Here is a 6,122-nt window from a genome sequence, read left to right on the forward strand (position 1 = left end):
AAGCTTACTTTTCGGTTTATAATATTTCTCCCTCACAACAGTTGAATCTTTAGTAGAAAGTGGGTTATACATCTTTGGATTGTATACCTGACTTTCTACTATAAAATTAAAGAATATAACGGAACGCTGAACTCCAGACTATCAACTTAAACAACACTTTAATTAGGTGGTAAATATGTACATCATTAGTTCTTGTTGTTACAGCTTCTGTGTGTATGAGCATAGGTGTTGGGACGTTGTAGTTGTGAGCAAGCTGTCTTGTGTAAGTCCGAAAGATGTAGAGACATCTTTAGCACACGTCCATGCTCATGGTCGGCCGACCGTAAAACAGAAAGATTAAAGCGGGAAAGTTTGGTTGTTTAATTCTACGCATGCGTAAGACTACGCATGCGCAGGCGTTACTACAAATCTTTTGTATTATGGCATTCCCGCACCACTCGTCACCTCTGTTAGGGATCTAATCATAGATCCCTGCTCAAACGCCACTTATGCCTCTGTTAAGGCGGAGATTTTGCGCCGTAATACCAAATCTGCACTGTGTCGTTTTAAAGAATTGATGGCAGGCGAGGAATTGGGAGACAGAACCCCGTCACAGTTTTTGCGCTGTCTGCGCGAATTGAGTGACTATCCTGCTGACACGCCTCTTTTGCGCTTAATATTTTTCTCTAGATTGCCGTCGTACGTGCAGACGATTTTGGAGACGGCACTAGAGCATAATACGGTTGACCAGATCGCCACTATGGCGGAGGAAATTTTGGAATTTTCAGCACAGCTCTCGTCACGTAGTACTTGTTCTGAGGTTTCTTCGACAACCTCTGTAAAATCCTCTCCCTCGTCACACGACGAGATTTCCGAGATGCTAGACGCGCTCACACGGCAGATGGACGCACTGTGCAGAGGTAACCGACATCTTTCGCGTTCTCGTAGTCGCAGTCGTTCTGCCTCTCGTGCCTCTCTGTCACACTTCGGTCTGTGTTGGTACCATGCAAGATTTGCAGAAAAAGCCCACAAGTGTAATCAGCCTTGTAGCTTTAAGTCGTCGGGAAAAGAGTCTTGGAGGAATTGAGCACGTCAATTCCCTCTTCATTTTCTACTCATCATGTATTCTTTGTAAAAGATTTGGTGTCCAAGGAACAATTCATGGTTGATACCGGTTCTTGCAATATTTGCCATCTTCGTCTCACTGCAGACAGGCCTAAGCGTTCTGCCATTGTTTTGCACGCAATCAACTCGTCTCCGGTTTAAAAGAGCATATTTTAAGGTGTCCGCATCTTTCGATGACGTGCTGCCACGCCCACCTTTGAACCTACACGTGCACCCTTGACAACACCACCACCTTCGTCGTCACAACCTGCCTCGAACAGACCCTATGTCACCAGGACTGACCCAAGAAACTTGCAAAGACTATATTTGACAATTTCTTTTGTGTTTCCTGCGACAGACAGGTGTTCTTTTGTGTACTGGACAGTTTCAGTGTTTTGCTATTGAGCATTTTGTAAAAAAAAAATTTGGGTACTATTCATCCGCGCTAGCTAGTCGTGACTAATCGATCCTACAACGACTATCTAGCGCGTATGCGCAAAACATGTATGAGTTTTTTTTTTAAACAAATTCAATAAAGCACAAAGTAAATAATATTTTTGTTGTTGAATCTTCCCCATCTTACTCTTAAAACGTCGTTTTACGTTCTTCCAGGATGTATTTTGGTGTCACATCCCATTGTATGCACTCCAACTTCATCATTCATACATACTAACATTGCGCATCTATCAGAGCATGTTCACTTCATTCCTTTCTAGCCTTTGCAGCCCACATCTATAATGTAACATGGCACACAAGCATCTTACAGCCTGCCTTTCATCAGAGGGAGAAACCTCTTGCCTCTTCTTACTCTGGCAAGTATACTTTCATAACATCTTTCTCCAATAATTAGGTAACTTAGGCAACAGAAACTCTGAACCACTTTTAGAAATCCTGCCATGCAGCTGAATCACTATATTTTCCATGTGTATTTAAGAATTTGTTGACCTTGTGCATCTGCCATCTTTGTAAAAGTGTTTAAGGTCTCACTGCATATGCTGTTTGGAATTAATGAAATAATAAAATAGAGAATAGGGAAGGTTATAAAATAGTAAAGTAAGAAAGGTAAGCAAATAGCAAACTAGGAGAGGTAATAAACATAATGAGAGAGGTAAGCAATAGTAAGGTAATTCAATTGAAACTTTACTCAAAAGCTCAGATTACTCAGTCACAATAAAAGCATGAAAAGTGCCTCCCCATTTCATCCTACTTGGAAAATCGTCATTAAGGTAGGTCCCCTTAACTTCATACACTTTTTGTTGAACTCACTGGAATGTACTGCCTCCCACCCTTTCCTCAGCTTCCTTTTAAAGATGATGAGAGTTTGTCTGGAGAAGGCAATGCCTGTCTTCTAATATTTCAAACAAATCCTTCATACACCTTCTTTAGTTGTATACACAGGTTGAGGAAGACTAGACACCTGCAAAAGGAATGTATTGGATCAATTTTCACTGAGACGCTTGGTTGATGCCAGATTTCTCCAGTGTAAACCTACAAATTGATAATACATAGATACTGGATACAGCTTTTGTTAGCTTACACGTCTTGGACAAGTTTTATCAACAGGCACCCTCTGCAGCATTGCTATGCCAAGTTTGTTTTTGGAAGTTGTCCAAGTTCTTAGCTTGAAAGTTCTCCAGAAGAGGCTGCTCAGACAGTTCTTGTCAGTACCCAGAGCTATTTGCAAGCTGTCATTGTTTATACCCTCCGCTAACCCTCTGTAAAATGCAGTTGTTTTTTTACTGCTGACATTGTCCAGCTAGGAGAGGGCTTGGCATCATTCTAGATACCAAAGGCCTAGCTTTGGCCTAAAGTTGACTCACAATTGCAGCTCAGTTAAAAACATGAGCTGTGGAAAGATATGTTATATGAAAGGCATCCGTACTAGTTACCCTTTCTTTTTGTCTTTGTGGTTATCATTGCAATGGTGCAGATGTGTGAACATCAGTGCACAGAATCAGCAATGGAATCCCAAGTTCATCACAGAACAAGCATTGACAGCAAATTGATTTCCTGAATGCTGGTACCTGTCCCAGAAGGAGAAAGGCATGTACTCCAATCTAGACAGATATTTCTTGATACAAGCCATAATAGTCAAATGGTAGCGTATCACTAAGGTAATATAGGTGTTAGTAACTTCTCTCTAGAGGCCTGCCAACTTGATCCCAGTTGATGTGGCTTCCTGAATACCTCTATTACTCCTCTACTATGCGATTGATCACTTCAATCTCCAAAGTATTCAAGATCCACTAATGCTAACACAGCTGTTCCACAACCCTGTTGAGTGGGATATTTCTCAAAGATTCCATCCACTGCAACAATTGCTCCAAAGAGAGGAGATAGAGAGGGTATCCTTGACAGACTGAATGTTTGATACCAAAAGGTTCTGAGAAGTTACCATTAAGATTGGCCACTGAACAGATATTGCTGTATATTGTGGCAATCCAAGTGACTGCTCTTGGAATAGCCATTAACTAGTGATGGTTTACCCTTTTGAATGCCTTGCACTAATCCAAATTGATCAGCTTCCTGCACAAAGCCAGAAATATTCCTAACCCTCTCTATGATGTTGTGGATTGATGCCGAGGATGGCACGAGTTAGTACTTTCCTGAATATGTTACAAATAATGGGTGAACACCCTTGATAAAATCTTTAACTGTGTTTAGCAGAGTTAATGGCCTGAAATTTTGAAACACACCCTCCTTGCTTGTATCCTTCCACATCAACATAACCACTTCACAGCCAACTCAGCTGGGAATGCTAGCTTCAGTTGATGGCTAAGACAGGAAAACAGGAGGTATGGCATGTGGAAATTGAGGTAGTAGGGCAGAACATCCAATCCTAGCACAACAGCTCAGTTCATCTGATACTTCATCAGATGTGTAGTGAGGTTCATGCAGCACTCTACTTCCCTGCTCATGAGTTATAGCAAACCAAAAATGTAGGTGTAAAAGCCCTCTTTATCCAGTCCATTATACATTGAGAACTTCAGCAAAATACCACTGGAAAACCGCTCATCTGTTTGGTAGCAAAGAGCATATGTCTATCACGGTCCATCATAGACCATATTCAGTCTTTGATGCCATGCTATGCATCCACCCCACTGGCCCATTGAAAGGCTTCTTATCCTCATGTTTTAGTGCACCCAGCTTAGTGTGGGCAACATAATTTGTATTTTATGCTGAAGAAATAATCAAAGGCCATTCTTGTTAAAACGTTGTTTCTATGTGCCTTTTCTAAATGGCTAGATAAATCCTTTTGTATCCTGTAAATTTCTATATCTACCCCTTTAATAAGTTCTTAGCATGACTCACCACCTGTTGTTGATGATGGCACCCATCAAATCAGCTCAATTCACTAACTCAATCTCTGAAATCTTTCTGTACCAGAAAGGACGCATTCAGCTTCCAGTAACTGGATCTTTATCTTTTGGTCTATGCTAAGACTGTCCAGGTTTGTATATGCAAATATCAGAAAATGTGGCCAACTTAAGCTAACTCTGTCCAATAACCTCATGAAAATTTTATCTAAACATGACTCAAATGACAAAGTCTGCATTGAGAAAATAAAGCTGTACATTCAGAAAATAAAGCTGAAACCTGTCAGAGCTGGAAGTACCTCAGAGAAGGTTTGCAAGGCATTAACACCCACTTCTATTGGCTACATCCACACAATCCTTGCTTGTGTCTGAGATGCCATTTCAGTCATCTCCTATCACTAATGAGTGAAATGTTCCTTGGAATGTCTCACTTCAGTTATGAATGACTGTTCTTTGAGAAAGATTTCTTCAAAGAACCATGTACTTTTTATGTGATTCTCACCAGAACTTTCCATTGTTGAGGGTTTTCACATTCTTTTATTCTTTCACTTGTTGCAGTAATTTGACTGGCCATGCTGGAGCACCACCTTGAAGTATTTTTGTCAAAACAATTCAAACCCCAAACTTATTTTTAAAACCCTAGTACTTATTCTATCAGCCTCTTTGCCAAATTGCTAAATTATGGGGACATAAGCACACCAACTCAAGTTGTCAGGTGATGATGAGGGGACAAACATAGACACAAAGACACACACACACACACGTATATATGTATATATATATATATATATATATATATATACGACAGGCTTCTTTCAGTTTCTGTCTACCAAATCCAATCACAAGGTTTTGGTTGGTCTGAGACTATAGCAGAAGACACTTGCTCAAGGTGCCATGCAGTGGGACTAAATTCTGAACAATGTGGTTGGGAAGCAAGCTTCTTACCACACAATCACACCTGCACCTTCAATGAGATATGGCTTTCTCATTGAAGCCCTCACCTGAGATAAAGATTTTGCTTTTGTCAGAGTATATATACTCCATAACCTCCTTGTTCTCCTCTTGGAGGACTGTGTAGCTGGGTGGATTAATATGGAGTTGTTGCTGTGCTTGTTTTTTTTTTCAGCTTTCATTGCTGCTCTCCTTGGTGTATCTTTTTCTGTTGCAATGATTAAATTTTATGTTACAAATTTATATATTTAAAAAAAATCACATAGGCAGAAGCATGACTGTGGTAGGAAGCTTGCTTCCTAACCACATGGTTCTGGGTTCAGTCTCATTGCGGGGCACCTTAGGTTGACCAAAACCTTGTGAGTGGATTTGATAGATAGAAACTGAAAGAAACCTGTCATATATATGTGTGTGTGTTAGTTTGTCCCTCCCATTACTACTTGACAACAGGTGTTTGTGAGTTTATGTCCTTATAGGTGCAGGAGTGGCTGTGTGGTAAGTAGCTTGCTTACCAACCACATGGTTCCGGGTTCAGTCCCACTGCGTGGCATCTTTGGCAAGTGTCTTCTACTATAGCCTCGGGCCGAGCAAAGCCTTGTGAGTGTATTTGGTCGACAGAAACTGAAAGAAGCCCGTCGTATATATGTATATATATATATGTGTGTGTGTCTGTGTTTGTCCCCCTAGCATTGCTTGACAACCGATGCTGGTGTGTTTACGTCCCCGTAACTTAACAGTTCAGCAAAAGAGACCGATAGAATAAGTACTAGG

At 40.8% G+C, this 6,122-nt stretch overlaps 1 long non-coding RNA gene across 2 annotated transcripts in view; it reads left to right on the forward strand.

The window, feature by feature from the left end:
• Positions 1–6,122, forward strand: part of LOC106879233 (uncharacterized) — a 16,081-nt gene that overhangs the window by 7,585 nt on the left and 2,374 nt on the right. The window contains exon 3 of one of the 2 annotated variants that reach the window (XR_001410613.2): positions 1,800–1,954. The exons of the other annotated variant lie outside the window; for it this stretch is intronic. This is a non-coding gene — a long non-coding RNA (uncharacterized LOC106879233). Of the gene's footprint in view, positions 1–1,799; positions 1,955–6,122 lie in introns of those variants that run through there. 2 annotated transcript variants of the gene reach the window in all.

Source organism: Octopus bimaculoides, chromosome 28, assembly GCF_001194135.2.
Source record: "Octopus bimaculoides isolate UCB-OBI-ISO-001 chromosome 28, ASM119413v2, whole genome shotgun sequence".
In the NCBI taxonomy this organism is placed as follows: Eukaryota; Metazoa; Mollusca; class Cephalopoda; order Octopoda; family Octopodidae; genus Octopus; species Octopus bimaculoides.